This window comes from Protopterus annectens, chromosome 6.part0 (genome assembly GCF_019279795.1).
Source record: "Protopterus annectens isolate FY-2018-M chromosome 6.part0, PAN1.0, whole genome shotgun sequence".
NCBI lineage: Eukaryota > Metazoa > Chordata > Ceratodontiformes > Protopteridae > Protopterus > Protopterus annectens.
The window spans coordinates 1,511,170,058-1,511,191,602 of NC_056737.1; positions in this window are offsets into that span (position 1 = coordinate 1,511,170,058).

Genomic DNA, 21,545 nt, shown 5'->3' on the forward strand with positions numbered 1-21,545 from the left:
TGTTATGGCCTTTGATGTAAATGTCCTACACATACTCAGTAGTTGTGTTACATACAAGACAGTAGTCACCACTGTGGCCACATGCCACTGGACATTCCCAGGACATGGTCACATACCACTTGGTCTGCTTATAGGGTGTGATGTCTACATTATCCCTGGGTTGTGTGTTTGTTTTCATAATGTAACAAATCCCCCCATTTTTTTTTTTTTTCATCTCGTGTTGTCATGGCTGTGGCAGCAATTTTTGGTGTGTGTTGATACTGTCTATATTATACTGTTATCACAGTTGGAGGACTACAGAATGTGGGCAATTATTGACTCCAGCTGTTATAACAGTATAATACAGACAGTATTATACTGTTATCACAGCTACAGAATGTGGGCAATTATTGACTCCAGCTGTGATAACAGTATAATACTGTCTGTATTATACTGTTATCACAGCTGGAGTCAATAATTGTCCACATTCTGTAGTCCTCCAAAAAGCTGTTTGGACACAGGATGTGTGTGCCATTCTTGATGTCTGTGAATTAAATAATGGTAATGAAAGTGCTTAGCAGACAGCCCTGATGCATGGACCTGATCACTGGACTTGAGATATAGGCCACTTCACATATTTCGATATATTTAGATGCCACGTATTTGATCCAGTGGTCGACACACTTGGTGATATAGGTGTTTATGGCCACATGTGACAGTGCTGAGTGAATCCCTCAGTGCAGATTTGTGCCAAATGCCTTGGCCTAGTCAAGTTCCACAAGATGATAGTGTTGTCATGCATGCCCTCGATGACCTCTTTAAGGACATCTAACAGATGTAACAGACTTGGATGTAGCATTAATAAATCACACATAGTTTCATAGTTTCATAGTATAGTACTAGGCTATCTGCCCTGGGACATTTGTAAGCCTAGCCATAGTGATGTGGCTTTTGCCACCCCATGAAATGGTACAAAAATGTACAGAATAAATCTAGAATACTGTGCCTCTGTCTAGTAGTGACAAAATGAAGGTCCCCTTATATAATAAAATTAGTTTACTGTGCCCCTGTCTAGCAGTGACATAGATGTGACCCCTGGGGTAAACTTACAATCTCCCATCCACTCATCAAGATTTCTCTTGAAGAGAGTCAGTGAGGGGCTCTGCCTAATATGAACTGGGATCCTGTTCCAAAGCATGGGAAGCCTCTGGGTTATGAATCTATCCCTCCAGCATGTCCTATTCATACTTGTGCCGAGGTTTAAGTCTTTAGCTCTCGTGGTCCTGATAGATTTGGATTTTTTGAGGTGGAGCATGTCCATCAGATCCTGATTGGACATGGCCTTGTACGTCAGGCAGAGATCACCTCTGAGCAGGCGGTATGCTACTGAATAGAGCTGAAGTTTCTTTAGTCTGGCAGAATAAGACATATGTTGGAGACCCTTGATCCTTTTGGTGAGGTACTTTTGTGGTCTCTCCAGCTGTTGCAAATGCCGGGTGAGGTACATACCAAATGGGGCATTGTACTCAATCATGGGTCTGATGAGGGAGGAATATAGGGGTACAATGACATCCTTGGATCTGGATGTGAATCCCTTCATGATGAGGTGTGCAAGGTAGAATGTTTTTCTAACCACTTTGGCAACGTGGGTGTCAAATGAGAGGTCGCTGTCTACTTGGGTCCCTAGGTCTCTGATTACTTTTTCCATACTCAGTGGGTTGCTGTCTATGTGATAATTTGTGGGTACTTTGTTTTTTCCAAAAGGGATGACTATACATTGTTGTACACAGCCAGGATATCACTAGTGTCCATTTCTAAAAGATCCATGATTGCATGTTGGTCTACCTCATAGATGAGGAGAGTCAGGATGTGTCTATACATGCAAGCATCAGGTGTCGCCCCCCCCCCAACACACACTCAGATGGATGCATGTTGATGTACACTCTTCTACATGAACATATTCCATCTGGAGGGTGTGTTGAAGTATGTATCCAACCATGCCAGGTAAGTGTATGTTCTGAATCACCCTGTAGGTGATCTGTGATGTTGTCACAGCCCATTGATTCTGTGTGATAAGCCTGGTTTAAGATATGACAGTGCATACTGCCTATCTTGATCTGGCCTAGGGTTTGGACACAACCCCCCCCCCCCCCACTCAGATATCATTGAAAAACTCTCCCAGATGGAGATTAACCCTTATCTCACAAGATGGTTAATGAATTGTCTCACAGACAAAACACATACTATGAAAAGTTGGTAAATCGACCTCTACCGGTAGAGCTGTCAACATTGTTGTATCCCAAGAACTTGTGCTTGACCCTTTACTGTTTGTAATCTATTTCCTGACTGTCCAGGCTAAAGTATACAGCCTTTGGCTTACCAAGTTTGCTGATTATTGCATATGGGTGCAATCATTGAGTCTATCAATGATGTTAACATTCTACAAGGGGGGGGGGCAAACACAGACAAATGATTGGTGCCAAAGCTACATGGTCTACAAATAAACACAAAAATGTATCATTAGTTTTGCCTTCTGCAAAGTGGAATTCCCCACTAATTACAACATTGACAACACTCCCTTTATGCTGAAACTCAGTGATGCAAGACCTGGGAACACACATAGAAAGCAACTTGAATTTTGACCAAGTGGACACAGTAGTATGGAAAGGCCATGTGCAACTCACAAGTCAGGCCATCATATACAGATCCAAAGATGATCACTACAATCAAACCTCATCAGACCATTAATAGAATACAATGTTCCCTTTTGCATGTACCTCACCAAACACCTGCAACAGCTGGAGACACCACAGGGGTTTCTCACCAAGAAAATACAGGGCCTACAAACCATACCATAACTTATGTGGATAAACTGAAAGCCTTTTCACTGTAATCTGTATCATATAGGATGAGGTTACTCATGCCTGACCTACAGACTTGTCTCTGATGCTGACTGATGAAAATATGCAAATCCACAAATCAGTTGTAGCTGATGATATCATCAGAGACGGGTGACAGGAAGATGGTAATAGCAGTGTCCCACATGCTGGTGTAAAATGCTCTTTCTAATGTCAAGCAAGTACAAAAGCACATGCACCCCCCCACACACACACACACATAAATACACACACACACACACACACACACACACACACACACACACACACACACACACACACACACACGTTGACTGCAAAGAAAACAGAGCTCCTACAGAACCCCTACTTAAAAGTACACCAACTAGACAACACTGTAGTTAAGGCAAGTGCCATGGCTCCAATCTGACTTGGAGAGTGCCAGACAACACTTTATAGGTGATGACATCAGCAGTGTCTGGTGAAAAGAAGATGGTAATAGCAGTGTCACACATGCTGGTGTAAACTGCTCTCTCTAATGTCAAGCAAGTGCACACACACACACACACACACACACACACACACACACACACACACACACACACACACACACACACACACACACACACACACACACACCTGTTGACTGCAGTGATGTTAGAACCCCTACCTATCTAACTATACAGACTAGAGAACAGTATTTTATGTGAGCACCACAGCACAAGTCTGAATTTTACAAGGTTGCAGGACAAGTTATATTGGATGACATAAGCAGTGAATGTTGGACAGAAGATGTTGGGAGGCCTGCATGAAATGGATGTGTAGGCACATGCAAGTGTCAAAATATTGGCAATCCATGGATTGGAATGGTAACTGCAGGATAAACACTTATGCTCCTCTGGGTGTATAGACACACACACACCTCCCAGTTGACTGCAGTGGGAACAAAACCTCTACCTAAGTACATAGACTTGAGAACTCTGCATTTTACTCATGCACCACAGAACACGTCTGACTTTTAAAAGGTTGCAGGACAACTTATACTGAATGACATCAGCAGTGCATGTTGGAAAGAGGATTTTGGAAAGCTTGCATAGGCTCATAGCTTCATAGATTCATAGAATGTTGCTAGGCTAATGGCCATAGGGAATTTACAAGCCTAGCCATGTAAAAACACAATTACCCTTGTTGAGCATAGTTAAATGGTCATTGTTAGCAAAGCAATTTTGTGATCAGTACCAACTGCCCTTGTCCATGAGGGACACAGGTACCACACCATCCAGTTGTCAAGGCTGGGCTTGAATAGGGTCATTGAGGAGGACTCCTTCACATGCAGTGGGAGCCTATTACAGAGGAGTGGCAGTCACTGGGAGATATAGCTGTCTCCCCAGCATGTTCTGTTTATGTCACAGGCTAGGTTAAGATCCCTGGAGCAAGTTATTCTTGTTCCATTTGATTTGCAGATGTCCAGCATTTCCAGTAGGCCAGCATCTGAGATGGCTTTGTAGGCCAAGCATAGATCACCTCTCAGCAGCCTGCATGATACTGAGTACAGAGACAGGTCTTTCCATTTTTCCATGTATGTTATGTTTTGGAGGCCCTGGATTCTCTCGATCACAAACCTCTGTGTTTTTGCAAGTTGCAGGACAACTTATAGTGGATGACATCAGCAGTGGATGTTGAAGAAAGGATGTTGGGAGGCCAGCAAGAAATGTATAGCTAGCCATGTCCAACTGTCAAGATAGTCCATGTTCTGCATGTTAGAAGATTGATGAGTATGCAATGTGTAGTATTTGGTGATTGTGTTTTCAACATGCAGCTATACTTTAAAAAACAGCTTTGCAAACTATATGCAAACAGGTGTCCACATTGCTACAAGTACTGGAAAATCTGAATGTATAGTGTCATGATATATAAGACAACATTTTTTTATTTATATAGTGTAGTTGATATATTTGTGAATAAGTACTGAGAGACCAAGTTTGCAGTGTATGGGGGAGGTAAACGATGGCTGTATTATAAATATGTGTCTTTTTCTTAGATAGTCCCTTCCTTTTGTTTGTGTTTCCACATGTAGTTTCATATTATGAATACTAAATGGAGAATAAACAGCAGTAATACATGGTATTGTCCACTTTGTATAGTGCACCACTGAGCGTCAGGTTTGAATGATGGTAGCAAAGTGTTTGCAGATGCAAGATACACATATCTACTACTTTCTCTGTTTGTGAGTAAAGCAATGCGGACACGTGAGCCTCATTGATAAAATTCTGAGAGTTCTCAGTACTGAGAGTATGAAACACACCTGCTGCTTAGCTAACTCTGTGACAGCAGGTATAAATGCATTGATGCATTTCTTTTGTAGCCCAGATGATATCGGGTCCGAATCCAGGTATATGTAATATTTTTTAAATAAGTACTGATAATGCAATTAAATAATTTTTTTGTACTACATTCACCGTGTGTTACTGGGTGTTGACATAGTGCAGCATGTTTAAGTGGCATCGTGTGGAGGTAACCACACTACAGAAGAGACATTCACCATCATTTGGCATTGGTGCGTGATGCCAAACTCCGCGCAAACACAGAGGCCAAAATGTGAAGGGCTCCATTATTTTTGTTTTTCTTACTTATGTGTGTTGTGTGTGATTATATTTTTTTACCAAATTATAGGTATAAAAGTGGGGTAGATGGGAAAGTGGTGAAATGTGATACAAGCAGGGGGATCAACAAAGCATATTCATGGGTGACTTTAATTACCCCACTATTAACTAGGAATCCTATATGACATTAAACGTACATCCACAGAGATTCCTGGATTTTGTCAACATAAACTCCCAGGACCAGATAGTCAATATACCAACCAGGGGTGTAACCATACTGGATCTGGTCCTCACCAATAAGTGCTGCACACTTCCTACTCTAATCCCTTCCCTTGTAAGGTCAGACCACAAAATGATCTCTTTTGAAGTAAATATAAAACTTGGATCCCCAGCTAAACCAGGAATATTCAGGAACTATTCCAAGGCTAACCTCCTGCTATTAATTGAGAACCTGGCAACATTTCAAGCCCCTATAATCCCTGATAACACTTCTGCCTGTGCAGAACTGTTCACAGAAATCCTGTACAAGCATGTTAATAGCTGCATAGAGAAAGCCATACCCACCAGGAAGAAGTACAGAACTAACTCAAAAAACAAGCCACCCTGGTGGAATCACAAAATCAGTCGTATGTATAACAGTTGGAAGAAAATAATTGCAAAAATTAGGAGGTACAGCACCCAGCAGGATAAAAGTACTCTAATTAAACTAAACAAACAACTCAGAGGGAAAATAAAGTCTACCAAAGTCAAATTTGAGGTAAGTTTGGCCTCCCAATCCAAGGACAACCACAAAGCATTCTTTAGCTATGTCTGCAACCTCAAAGGCAATACACAATTGTGTGCAGTGCTCATTGTAAATAGAGCAAACTATACTAAGCCAGAAGATATAACAAACCTGGCCAATAAATTTAGCTACAACTTTACTCATCTCTATCCCCTCAACCTTCCCTCAGGAAATATCATCAAATATAACTCCCCCTATTATCACTAGGGAGCAGGTCCTTAATGCTCTCTCTAAGACCAAGAACACTGTATCAATGGGCCCAGACAATATCCCAGGATGCCTTCTAAATAGCATGAAACATGACCTATCAGGACCTCTGGAATTACTATTTAACTGTAGCCTCCAAACAGGCTTCATGCCTCATGAATGGAGAAAGGCAACAGTCTTTCCTCTGCACAAAGGTGGGCCATCTACAGACCCTGAAAACTACAGACCCATAAGTCTCACTAGTCTTATATGTAAATCCATGGAAAGAATTATCATGGAGATGATCAGTAGAGATATAGTAAACCTCCAGACACTGGACCCAACCCAGTCCGGTGTTGTAAAGGGCAGATCATGCCTACTCAACCTGGTGGACTTCTTTGAAAAGGTCACCAAAGCAATGGGTGAGAGAAAAATCATTCACACTGCCTACCTTGACCTGGCCAAGGCATTTGACACAATACCCCACTCGGACATTGTTGACAAACTCAAGAGGTTAGGTACAAACATGTATGTCTCCCAGTGGATAACTAACTGGCTCACAGATTCACAGACAGGACCCAGGAAGTTAGAATTGGGAAGTCCACCTCTACAAAGAGGCCATTCACAAGTGGATTCCCTCAGGGATCAGTCCTTGGACCACTCCTTTTTGGCATTTATTTCTCAGAAGTCAAGGCCAATGTCAGTGGTCTCTGGCTGACTACATTTTCAGATGATTGCAAATTAGGAGATGTCATTGATTCTCACACTGACACAAATGTTCTCCAGGAGGGGCTGACACAGACAAACAACTGGTGTCAGTGTCATGGACTAAAACAAAAAAAGAAATGCATAACAGCATCTTTTGGGAAGTCATCCATCCCTGGTAATTATCATATTGACAACACACCCCTTAGAGTTGACCCAGTAGTCAGGGACTTAGGGATATACATAGATAGTAATCTAGCCTTTGATCATCACGTGTCTACAGTGGTGAGAAAATCATTCTATGTTGTCCAAATTATAAACAAAGGTATGGCATCTAAGTCCATGGAAGTCATTGTTCCACTGTATTCAGCATTCATCGGACCTACCATTGAGTACAATACCCCCCTTTGATATGTACCTAACCAGGCATATCCAACAACTGGAATGTCCACCGAGGTTCCTCACTAAAAGAATACAGGGCATAAGTAATATGTCCTATGCAGACCACCTCAAGGCCCTATCCCTTTATTCTATCTCTTACAGGCTTTTGAGGAGAGATCTATGCCTGGCATACAGGGTGTTGTCAGACGCCCTCTAATGGACCTCCTACATATCCACAAAACAAACAGTACCAGAATTACCCATTCTAAAGACTTAAACATTGCCTGTGATATAAATAGGACCTGCTGGAGAGATAGGTATGTATTCCAGAGACTACCTCATCTATGGAACAGGCTCTCCATCCATGTGAAGCGGAGTTCCTCCCTTATCCAATTCAAATGCAACTTGGGCAATTGGATGGGAAACAGAAATTCATCCCTGGTTTGGCACCTATTTATTTTATAGCTTTTGTGTTATGATAATAGACCAAGGAAGAATCAACAGATAATAGAGGGCACTGTCCCTTGTGGGGGTTGTAATTACTGTTGTTATATAGAGAGTGACAATACTTTTATGCATCCTGTCATGAAGGAACAACATAGATTTAGAACCAGGGCTACATGCTCTAGTATAAATGCGGCCTATATGTCATCTTGTCAAGAATGTTCTTGCTTTTATATAGGCAAGACGGTGAGGATGTTTAAGGAAAGGATAAGGGAACACTTGTTAGCTATTAGGAACAAAGATTTTAGAAATGCCCTTGCAAAACATATAGCTGAAAAGGATGACATACATACATTTAAGTTTAAAATAATATTCGTAGTGGAACAGAGGGCACGGATGGGTGATGTGAATAACATAGTGGAACAGAGGGAGACCAGATGGATAGTAAGATTGCAAGCTGATACACATCCAGGGTTGAATGGTTTTGTACCTTTAAAGCCTATTTTGAAGGCTCGTGATTTGTTTAAATAATTGATGACATCACTTGATCATGTGCTTGTGTATTAGTATTTATTCAGTATGTATTTTAACAGTTTTATATTGGTCTGAAGAAGTGTTCATTGGGGCATGAACGCGCTAACCTTATATTAAAACTTTTTGAATTTCAGAGGGTGTAGTGGTTAGTTTTGTGGATTTTATCTTCTGTGTATTTTTAAATGTTGCTGATATAATTGCACATCTGCCTGCTTTTAGACACCTCACTTACATCCATTATTATGTATCTGGATTTATAGTGCTGTATTCCTATACCAGAGTTCAAGTTACATTCCTATTTTTCTATTACTCTTTTATCAAATTTGTGTGACATGGCGTGATGTGCAGCATTGCTTAAATGTGTTTAATGGCGGAAAGATGGCAGTTATGTTTTGCTTATAATGCATGCTAATTAGCAGCTGTGTGGCTTGGTGGGTTGATGCACTGATTTACAGGTGTAATGGTCCTAGGTTTGAAATAGGGCTTAGGTGTATTTATTGAATGTGATTAATATTTCTTCACAAACATATATCAATATAGCGCCATTTAACTGAGCTTAGTAATGCTGCACATCACTCAGCGCCAAGGAAAAAATCTTTAAAGAAATGAAAAATGAAGAGATAGGACAGTGGTGAAATGGGTGCAAGCAGGGGTAAAAAGAGTGAAAGGCAGGTAAGTATGTGCAGAATACTGTAGGAAAGACCCATAGCTATCCATTTTTTCTATAGCAACTGTGCACTTTAACAGATTTTTTAGCTGAATTTTGACTGTCACCCCCAGAGAAAGGGATGACGACAGTATAAGTGCTTTGTCAAGCCAATTTGACCAAATTAAGTGTGTCCAGTGGACACGTGCAAAATGGAAAGCTATGTATGGGACAATATTATTTTTTAGGGTGAAGTGCCTATTTTGTTTATGGTGAGAGTGGAATGTTGGGGAAGGGCCATAGGTACATGTGGGGGAAGTAAGTTGGGAAGGTGAGGAAGCTTTTGCAGACAGACAACACAGACAAGACAGCAGATGGTTCATGTGTGACACAAGACAGGGGTGAACACCTTGGTCGGGGACGGTGTTGTGAAATCCCAGTCCCATGGACGTCAGACACTGGAGCAACATGACTCAAGTCCTCACTCATGGGACTGTCAGCAATATACCTTTACTGCTGCTGTGGAGGCAGTGGTTGACACTGGCATGTGGGGGAGGCTCCCCCACCAGGATGGACAGTATGCTCTCCATCCAGTGTAGGCGTGCGTTGAGAGTTCAGTGCAGCAGCCCATGCACCATGCCTGGCAATTCCTAACAGGTAACATAATCATCCCCTCCACTTCCACTCCCAGAGGGGTGACCAACCCCAGCCTGTAGGTTAGAACTACCCAATGGCCCAGGTAGTGCAGGGGAAGGAGAGGGGGCAGCACCAGTCTGCAGCCCAGATGTGCTAGGCCCTGGTGCCACAGCGGGGGGAGCCAAGGCAGGTGGATTGTCTAGGACTGGTCTACCTTGCCGAGCTGTAGTAAAATAAATATAAACATAAGGTAAAAATAAACATAACCAAACAAATGTTAGTATTAACATAAAAGAAGATGATAATGATTAATTGAAAGAAATATAAAGGAATATAATGAGAAACACAACAATGAATAACGTAAATGAAAATATATTAACAGCAAAGCAATATGAAAGTATACATATGGCCAACATAAGAGGTAGTTATAAATTATATATTAATACCAAATCATAATAATCAATATAATTAATAAATTAAAGAAGAGAAGGGGTTGGGTGAGAGAGAAAAAAAAACATTAGCAACTTTGCAGGTAATATTACTACACAGACTACTACTACTACATACTTCTACATATCTAAGAATTCAATTGTGAGTACATTGACTGTAAATGTTGTATAGGTGATGTTGGACGTACATAGCTCTCAACCTGTTAACATGGGGCATTATGGACCAAGCCCTACCAAATGGTAGTACAAAGGCACAACTGCAGAGAAAATGTTTACATATTGTACTCATATATTAGTAGCAAGGTGTTCTGAAAATGGATTTGCCAATAAATTGCATTCCAAGTAATGTCATGTATCTGCTAATCAAGGACCAGACATATGGGCCAGTAGTGATTACATTCTGCAAAAAGCATGACAATTGAGAGGTATGTTCGTGTACACTAATTACATTAGACAGCTGGCCATTTCTCAGTTGGCTGTCATGGGATTAGAACCCACAAGTAGTGACTACAGGAATAATGTGCACTTTATTTGAATATAATGAATTCTCAAAGTACCATCTCCTTTAAGACTTTTATTGCAATGTTTTGTATGGAATCGTACATTTACACATATGCATAGCTATATATGTTATCAGATTGGAAACCAAATGCAATGACCACATGAATAATGAGCACTTTATATGAAAACATTAGTTATCAAAGCACCATCTCTTTTTACACTGTAATGCTTATTGTCACATGAAATCTTGCAGTTACACACATGTATGGCTGTGCAGAACATCTGTTAACCTAACTGTATACCCTATTAATTTACTGAGTGCTATCTACAGAATATTAGGGGGAAAATTATCAGACCTGAAGCTTCAACCTTAATCTGGGTATTGCACTACATTTATTCCTGAAATTTGTTGCTGTATTATTTATTAGTTAATATGTAACAGTTGACTGGTGTCGGATTAGAACATACACGCTGTGAATACAGGAATAATGAACACTTATTTGAAAAGATTACTTATCAAAGTCAAACTTGTTTTAAACTTTATTGATAATGTTTTTTAAAATCTGGTGTTTTGATACATGGATAACTGTCCAGGACTTCAGTTAACTTACCCATATACGATGTTCACTGACTAAGTGGAATATACAGCATTATTTCAGACAAAATGAGCAGAGCACAGGCTTGAGCCTTACTTTGAGTATTGCACTACATTTATTTCTGATATTTGTTGCTGCATTCTTTATTCAGTTGCTTGTAACACTTGACTGGTATCAGATTAGAATGCACATGCAGTGAATACAGGAATAGTGAACACTTTATTTGAAAACATTACTTATCAAAGCACCATCACCCTTTAAAATGTATTGATTAATGTTGCTTCAGCTCTGGCATGTAGACCATGGATAGTTGTGTAGGACTTCTGTTAACTAACCCATATACCCTGTTCATTTATTGAGTGCAACCTACAGCATATTTCAGACAATGACCAGGCCAGAACAGTGAGTCTCAATCTGGGTAGATCCCAACATTAACTGATGTTTAGAGGCTATACTACACATTACTGCATGCTTACTATACTACACGTTACTGCATGCTTACCATACTACACATTACTGCATGCTTACTATTACTATACTACACATTACTGCATGCTTACTTGCTTTAACTTACTTTACCATTTCAAGTAGGTTGTGATACATTAATAAGATGTAAGATGCCCCAGGTATGTCATACCTGACTGTTAAGACTGCAAACTCTCTAATTAATTTATTGTATAATTATGTTATATACTAAGTTATTACTTTGATGTTTTCCTACTTACTACACGATTGCCTCATCCTGCCCAGGCGCCCTGCATGGGATTGGACATTGCAAGTCCTCTCTTCTACAGCTGTGGGAAGGTACCAGTTTTGTACAGATTCAGCTTGCATATTTCCAAATTACTGGGAAACATACTTACATGTCTATAGGATTTGCCCAGCCCTAGCCTTTTAGACCCAGGTGTCCAAGCCCCCCCCCCCATCTTCCTATGCCTCAAATGGTTGTAGTGGTTATGACACTGCTCACCAGTGTGGGGGATACCAGTAGCACTGGTAAGCTCCCTGGCCAGCCAATCCCAGGCCTCAGACTTACACTCTGAGCCCTGGTAATCACCCTGCAGCAGCTGGGGTTCATAAATTTTGGCCAAGACTCCAATGAAAACTCTGGACTCCTGCACTCCCCACTTTTCCACATGAAAGCACACTCCTTCACCAACAGCACTGGGCATATCCACAGCCAAGTTAAGACTCCAACAAATGATGTGAAATTTCTGCCTATTGGCCTTTAAATAGGCTGCATTCCCACCCTTGCACATCATGCTGTAACTTTCAAAAAAAGCACCACACAGTTTAGCATTCCACAAACTCACATAAACCATGTGTAAGCACAGCTTAACAACACGCAAATGGGAATAGACCATTGACTATGTTTAAGCACTGCTTAGCATCACACAGCTTTTCCAAATGTAGCAACTTTTTAATTTTAAACTAAACCAATGTTTTAGTCACCTGACACATTTTCATAGCAGTAAATGCAAAAAGTATGACTGCTCAGGACCTACTACACTATAGGTCATAAATCAACCTATCTAGCCACTGGGATAGTGAAGAGAACTTCTATATCTTCACATATACTTCAAATGTGCCTGTAAGTGGTGTAGCTTCACTGTGCAGGTTTGCACATTGCTAAGCACCACAGAACTACAACAATTGAATACATCTGGTTTCTATTTTTAGATGTCTAGCGAATGTCTGCTGTAAGTGTAACTAAGCATAGCTACGCAATGTGACACACCATGCAAACAAGCACATGAAAAAAAAATATTAATTAAAATTGAATACAACCGGTTTCTATTTTTAAATGTCTACCAGATGTCTACTGTATATGTGAGCAATGCTAAGCATGGCTGCGCAATAAACCACACCATGCAAACAAGCACATACATGTAAAAAAAATAAAATTGCAATTTCATGAAGTAATATCTGTTGTGAAGTTTTTATTAATTAATAATATACTTGTTTCAGTATGCTTAAATTTTAAGTTTGAGTTTTCTTCAAAATAAATCATAGAACTAATTATATGTTCTAATTACTTTTCCATATTTCCTATAGTTAGTAAAATATCATCAGCAAAGAGTTAAACCTTTAGTTTGAAATCATTTATTTTATTTTAATGCCATTAATGTTCTTATTAGATCTAATACTATTATCAAAGGGTTCTATAGCTAATGCAAAAAGTAAAGGTGATAATGGACAGCCTTATTTTGTGCCTTTTTGTAATTTAAAGGAATTAGTAATAAAAGAACATATTTTAACATAACTACAAGAGTTATTGTATAACTTGGAAATTAATGCAATTAGCTCAGGTGAGAAATGATACACTTTTAAGTGTTTTAAACAGGTGCGACCAATTAACTGAGTCAAAAGCCTTATCTAAATTAAGACTAATGATAGAAAATACATTTTTGATGTTTTTTTGCATAGTCTATTAATGTATGTGTTCTTATCATATTATCCTGTACTTGTATATTTAAAATAAATCTAGTTTGATCATTGTGAGTAAGTTTAGGTATAAGTTAATTAATTATGTTAGCTAAAATGGACATGAACATCTTAAGGTCCACATTTAAAAGCAAAATGGGTCTATATCATGAACACTTTATAGGATCCTTATCTTGTTTTGAAATAGATGCTATAAGGGAATATTTCCATGATGGGGGAACTTCAGCAGTTGTTTTTATTTCTCTATAGACCTTATGTAATATTTTAACTGCATCATCCGGTAGGATTCTATATAGCTCTAGTATAAGAACATCTAAGCCTGATGCCTTATTATTTTTTAACCTTTTTATTTGATCTTTTATTTCTGTTAAAGTGAACGGTCCATCAATTTTTTTATTTGTTCACTTGTTATTTTGTTATTTATATTTTCCCTTAGAAAAGTTTCAACAATATCATTATTATTTAGGCTATTTGGATTATTATTTATATTTTCATAAAATATTTTAAAGCCCTTGAGAATACCTTTAATATCTGTTCTTTCTCTTTTAATATTTATATGTGTTATAACTTCTTTGGTATGACATTGTTTATTAATTTTCTTTGATCTAAGAGCAAGGTTATGCAAGCTTAAATGGGTTTACTGAATATGTCTGAAATTTAAGTTTGTCCAGGTTTATTGAAACTTTATGATTTATAATTTCAACATATTTTGTATTTACGTTTTTAAGTTCAGACTGATAATGTCATCTGGTTTTAGATTTAACTTTAGTGTGTCTATTTTGTCTTGTAATGTATTCAATTATTTATCCCATTCTTTTGTTTTACTAATATACTAGCTTGTAAATCTTCCATTTAGTAAGCCTTTAGTGAATCCCACAGGACAATGTCAGATACTTCACCATTCATGTTTATTTTTAGGAAATTTTTGATCTCTTTAACATACCAATTCTTGAATCATTTTATTTTAATAATGTGCACTGCTAATCTCCTGTGATGTATTACATTGTCAGTTTTTAAAATAATAATAATAATTATAGCATTATGGTCTGCTAATGGACATAAAACTATTGAAACTTCTCTGATATGTGATAACAGATTGTTTGAGACAAAAAAAAGTCAATAGCTGTTTGGGTTCCATATCTATATGAATAGGTAAATTGAAGTGAGTTTGTTTTCTTTAGCTCATATATATCCTTAAAATTCATTAGATTTACAAAATACTTTAAGTGTTTTGCTGAAGATGTAGTTCTCAGATTTCTATCTGCAGTGGAATCTTTGTCTGATAAAATCCAGCTAAAATCACCAGCCATTATGACTTCACCTTTCATGTAATGGGCTATAGTGTCTAAATATTGTTTTGTATCTTTAGCTTTAACCCCTGGAATCCAATAAGAGTTCACCAATGTTTATAGTTTTCTGTTCCACTCAGTTATCACAATGCTTAACATACCATTTTTACCAACATAGGTATATTTTACTTTAGGCATTACTGGTGTGTTCTTCCATAAAATGAGGGTGCTTCTTCTTTTAGCTCGAAAGTCAGAACCTACCAAAACCAAATAATTCTTTAATGAAAATATATTTACATTTTTATTAAGTAAACATGTTTCCTGTAGAAATACTATTTGACCTTTATGTAACTTCAAGTATTTGAATAGACTTCCCCTCTTTTGATGGATGAATATATCAAATACTTTTGATAAGTTAAGAAAAAAATGCTGAGGCAGGTTCTTTAAGTTTCTGCTGTGGTTAATTGTGTTCATAAAAATTAGTAGTATTGTAGTTGAGTCAAAACCCATGTTGGGAAGGGGATAGGAGGTGTTGCTGGTAGTCTCTATGGCTTATGTCCTGCTTTACTCCAAATGAATGAACAATTATGACCCATTGTGCATTCAGCAGGTATGGCATCCATTGCTGAGCAAACATACTCACTGTCTGAAAAAGAATGCCTTTTACATGTATGATTATGTGAGAAATTCTGCAGCTAGCCATTGGGACTATGGAGTTTCCAACTATAGAATGATCACAAGCTATTGGTCCCACTGATCAATTACTATGACTTGTGCAAACTATCACATTGATGTTAAAGGGTACTCATGAGATGAAGATGTTTCAATGTCAGATCACTCCTCTAATCTGGAAAACAGTTGAATGTGGCTGCCATATTATTGACAAAGCCTTTACATGATCAGATGGAGAATTATGCAAAGAAGATGTTGCCACCTTTGTGCATAGCATCACGACAACGTGATTAGTGAGTACTAAAAGACTAGATAAACTAAAGCAGACTACCAAAATGATCATGATTTATAGACTGTTATCAGATATATCTAAAACAGATGGCCCAACTGCTGGACACAAATAAAACATCTAATGTACAAGTATTATACTATAAGAGCACAATTGTCCATCATAATGGCTTGTTACTATACCAAAACAAAATAGTAATACTCTTATTACACCTTGTTAAAGCATTAAGGCAGGTGCATGAATGATACCGGTGTCTAACAAATGTAATGAAAAAGCCAGAATGGCAGTACGGTGACCTAATATTAGTAGGGGGATTGCAAAGATAGTGTCAAAGTGTCAATACTGCATCATACATACACTGTCTCAAAGAAAAAAGACATTAATTTTGAATCCATTACCACAACATCTTTAGCAAAAGACAGCTGCTGACTTGTATAAGAATGAAACTAAGATCTATTAAGGTTGAGTGGAGTATTACCACTGTGTCATTGACATATTGCATGAACCAGCTATGACTAGCTAAAAGATAAAAGCAAGGTTCAGGACTATGTTTACAAGATATAAAATAAGCATTAAAAATATTGCATATAATTAAAAGACAACAGTACCCACTTAATGTCAACTGAATTCCAACAGTTTACTGATGACTACAGTTTCACTCATGCTACTTCAAGTCTGTATTATGCTCAGTTAAATGGAGGTGCTAAGGAGGCATTCCAAACACTTAAAATAACTTAAGGCTACCACATCTTCACAGAATATGTCATAACATATTCAGATACTCCACACAGTGTCACAGGTATAAGTCCTTCATAGATAATGCTTGCACAATAAATTAGGACTAATATACCAATATTAGAATCCAAACTAATACAAAAAATATTTATTTACTTAATATTTGTTAACTGGGAAAGTCCAACTTGGGACAAAGCCAATTTTCAGTGGAGGCCTGGGGAGAAACGGTCCACATGCATGTCTTTATAATGTGGGAGAAAACCGCAGCACCCAGAGAAAACCCATACAAATGCAGGGAGGACATGCAGACTCTACACAGAAGATACTCCAGCTGAGAATCAAACCAGAGAACCTCTTGCTGTGAGGTGACAACACTACCACTGCACCATTCCATATGCACCAGGAATGCACACTGATCAGGAAGCCAAAGCATCTTGCAAGTGATTCTATTGCAGACAATTCTCCATCCAACCACTTTGTGTGCTTTAGTGAGGCAACCAGTGTGCCTTAAGTTAGTGGAGGAGACAAAGTGGGAGGCAGCTGCTGCAGTAAAAAAAGTGAAGAACTAAACTTATATGTGGTGCACATTGAAATGGTGCCATAGTTAGATTTAGTCAGAACCACTTACAACAGTTCCTAATAATCCTCAAGGTGAAGGTTGAGATCTTGATACATATTTGCAAGTGTCTGAGTCAAGGATAACCAAGTACTGAACTAGTCAAGTGTGTTCCTGTTTCCTCAAAGGATTTACCTCATCCCAATATCTGAGAAAGTGACAGCACTTATGAACCAACAACATGTGAAGGCAGTTTATTGTTGATTTGAATACAACTGTATTTGATTCTGCCTACACTGTCCAGTAAATTGACTTTAAATAGAATTCTGCCCATTTTAATTGCTTTTCTAATCATTTTCCTAGCACAGGCTCCTTTTCCATTTGTATAATTTGAAGCAGGCATAAAGTTTGAACTCTATCAATGTATTGAGACTGCAATCAAATACTATGGAAAAATTAAATGACAGTTTTCAAGTTTCCTAATGTAAAATGTTCACTGTATTTTGCTAAAAAAATGTCTGCTTAAGTTGCTGCTATTTCATGAATAATTTCTTGTCTGTCATGTGAAATTATTTCGGACTACTCGAACGTTCAGTGGCATTCAAGAATGTTAAATATGTGCATCAGTAGTGCACTATATGTGCATCAGTAGTGCACTATAGATGATGTTCAGGGAAGAGTTAAGACAGGCACTGGGTGGCAGTGAAGAGTTACCGAATAGCTGGGTAACTACAGCAGAGCTAGTAAGAGAGATGACTAGAAGGGTGCTCGGTGTGACATCTGGAAAGAGGAAGGAGGACAAGTAGACCTGGTGGTGGAATGAAGAAGTACAGGAGAGTATACAGAGAAAGAGGTTGGCAAAGAAGAAGTGGGATTGTCAAAGAGATGAAGAAAGTAGACAAGAGTATAAGGAGATGAGGTGCATGACAAAGAGAGAGGTGGTGAAAGCTAAGGATAAGGCGTATGAAGAGTTGTATAAAAGGTTGGACACTAAGGAGGGAGAAAAGGACCTGTACCGATTGGCATGACAGAGGGACCGAGCTAGTAAAGATGTGCAGCAGGTAAGGGTGATAAAGGATAATGAGGGAAATGTACTCACAAGTGAGGAGAGTGTGTTTAACTGATGGAAAGAGTACTTTGAGGGGTTGATGAATGAAGAGAATGAGAGGGAGAGAAGGCTGGATGATGTGCGGATAGTGAATCATGAAGTGCAGTGGATTAGCAAGGAGGAAGTAAGGATAGCTATGAAGAGGATGAAGAACGAAAAGGCTGTTGGTCCAGATGACATACCTGTGGAAGCATGGAGGTGTTTAGGTGAAATGGCAGTGGAGTTTTTAACTAGATTGCTTAATGAAATCTTGAAAAGTGAGAGGATGCCTGAGGAATGGAGAAAAAGTGTTTTGGTACCGATTTTAAAGAATAAGGGTGATGTGCAGAGCTGTAGTAACTACAGATGGATTAAATTGATCAGTCACAGCATGAAGTTATGGGAAGCTAGGTTAAGAAGGGAGGTGATAATTAGTGATCAGCAGTATGGTTTCATGCCAGGGAAGAGCACTACAGATGCGATGTTTGCTCTGAGAGTGTTGATGGAGAAGTACAGAGAAGGTGAGAAGGAGTTGCATTGTGTCTTTGTGGATTTAGAGAAAGCATATGACAGGGTGCCTATAGAGGAGTTGTGGTATTGTATGAGGAAGTCGGGAGTGTCAGAGAAGTATGTAAGAGTGGTACAGGATATGTATGAGGATAGTGTGACAGCGGTGAGGTCTGCGGTGGGAGTGACGGATGCATTTAAGGTGGAGGTGGGATTACATCAAGGATCAGCTCTGAGCCCTTTCTTATTTGCAATGGTGATGGACAGGTTGACAGACGAGATCAGACAGGAGTCCCCGTGGACTATAATGTTTGCAGATGACATTGTGATCTGTAGTGAGACTAGGGAACAGGTGGAGGAGACCCTGGAGAGGTGGAGATATGCTCTAGAGAGAAGAGGAATGAAGGTCAGCAGGACTAAGACAGAATGCATGTGTGTGAATGAGAGGGAGGACAGAGGAATGGTGAGGATGCAGGGAGTAGAGGTGGTGAAGGTGAATGAGTTTAAGTACTTGGGATCAACAGTTCAGAGTAATGGTGAGTGTGGAAGAGAGGTGAAGAAGAGAGTACAGGCAGGATGGAGTGGGTGGAGAAGAGTGTCAGGAGTGATTTATGACAGACGAGTACCAGTAAGAGTGAAAGGGAAGGTCCACAAGAGGGGAGTGAGACCAGCTATGTTATACGGGTTGGAGACAGTGGCATTGACAAAAAGGCAGGAGTCGGAGCTTGACGTGGCAGTTGAAGATGTTAAGATTTGCACTGGGTGTGACGAGGGTGGACAGGATTAGGAATAAGTATATTAGAGGGTCAGCCCAGGTTGGAAGGTTTGGCGACAAAGCCAGAGAGGCAAGATTATGTTGGTTTGGACATGTGCTGAGGAGGGATGCAGAGTATATTGGGAAAAAGATGCTAAGGATGAAGCTACCAGGTAACAGGAAAAGAGGAAGGCCTAAGATACGGTTTATGGATGTGGTGAGAGAGGACATGCAGGTGGTTGGTGTGACAGAGCAAGATGCAGAGGACAGGAAGAAATGGAAACAGTTGATCTGCTGTGGCGACCCCTAACGGGAGCAGGTGAAAGAAGAAGAAGAAGTAGTGCACTATAGCTATATTTGATAGATTTAAATAGACCTCTCTCTATCTCTCTCTCTTTCTCTCTCCCTGTCTCTCTTTCACCTTAAGGAAGTCATGTGATGATAAAAAAATGTATATCTGCTCTGTGCTTATATTTGCTGTGAATATGTGTAATAGTACTATCCCTTTCAGAAGTGCTATATCCCACAGTGCAATGAGTCGGTTTGGCCAGCTGCTAGCATGTTCATGAAGACTGAAGAAGCTGCTAGCATCACACTTGCTGGGCTGCCGTTTTGTGTATCATTAAAATTGTTGTTTTCCTTTAAAATGCTGGTGTATTCTTACATTATTTAGACAACTTATAAAGATGACTGGGTAGCCAAAGGTCTGAAAATACAAGATTCTGTAGCAAATTAATGACATTATCCATGAAGGAAATTCAGATTACGCTTTTTTATCAAGTACAGATAAAAGTAAAACACAGCAAGGTCCTTTATACCAGTTTATCACTGGAAATCTTACATCTAGGGTATTAAACATACCAGTATATGTAAAACAATCATATAGTGTTTAGATAATGCTGACTAATTACATTACTGATTTATTGATTCTTGACCTGTCACCCCAGGCTGATTGTCTTTGTTCAACTTGTATGTTTTTGGGAGGTGTAAATGTCATGGCTGTCAAGTGACAATAATAAGTGTTTATAGTCACTTTAAAAGGCAGAAGGTACTCCTCCTACACTGCATTGTTTTGAGGGGATGTACTTTTCACCAGGGCTAAAATACTATTAAAGTGTCAGAGCTGTATTTTTAGTTTGGTTTTATTTTTTTAAAGGACAGCTTTACTAGTAGCAAGTAAGGAAAAAAAAAGCCCACAATTGTTAGTCAGGGTTTATTTTGTCATATTGATATTCAAGGCCATTGCAGGTACTGTATTCAGTTTCTTTCATTCTTTCTTTCTTTTTTTTTTTCTTTCTTTTTCTTTTTTTTCCTACCATTTGTTAACCAGCTAGTCCAAAAGCTTCTTTTTACAAGCACACGATAGCTCAAAGAGTCCATGTGCACTGGGACCACATGGGCTTTGTGACCTATTTCTGAGACTGACATTACCCTAAGCAGCCCCCACCAATTGGACACTGCTCTTCCTTCTCTGGTCTCTACCAGGGATTATAGATGGCGCACATATTCTAGAACACATATCCTGAGCCTTCTACTGGGACAGAAATATAAGTTCAGCTTCGTCATTCTTCTGAGTGCTCAAATCCAGCTGTCATGTAACTATCCCCAATTCTAAACAGTGCATTTTGCATCCAGTTAACATTTCAGATATGATCTGTTAGCTACACCTGTTTCTCCAGTCAGTGCAGATTTGTCAAACGTAAAATGATAGCACAAATTATTATGGAAACATTATACTCATTCTTAATTATACATAACCTTTCAGATAATTTTAGATATAGATTGTTTATGTAAATACTTTCATAAGTTAGCTGTTTGGATATAGGAATGCAGTAGTATGGCACAAGCTTTTGAAATATGTGCACTGATGAAAAAAGCATCGCAGCATGAACAATGTATCATTCTTCTAAGA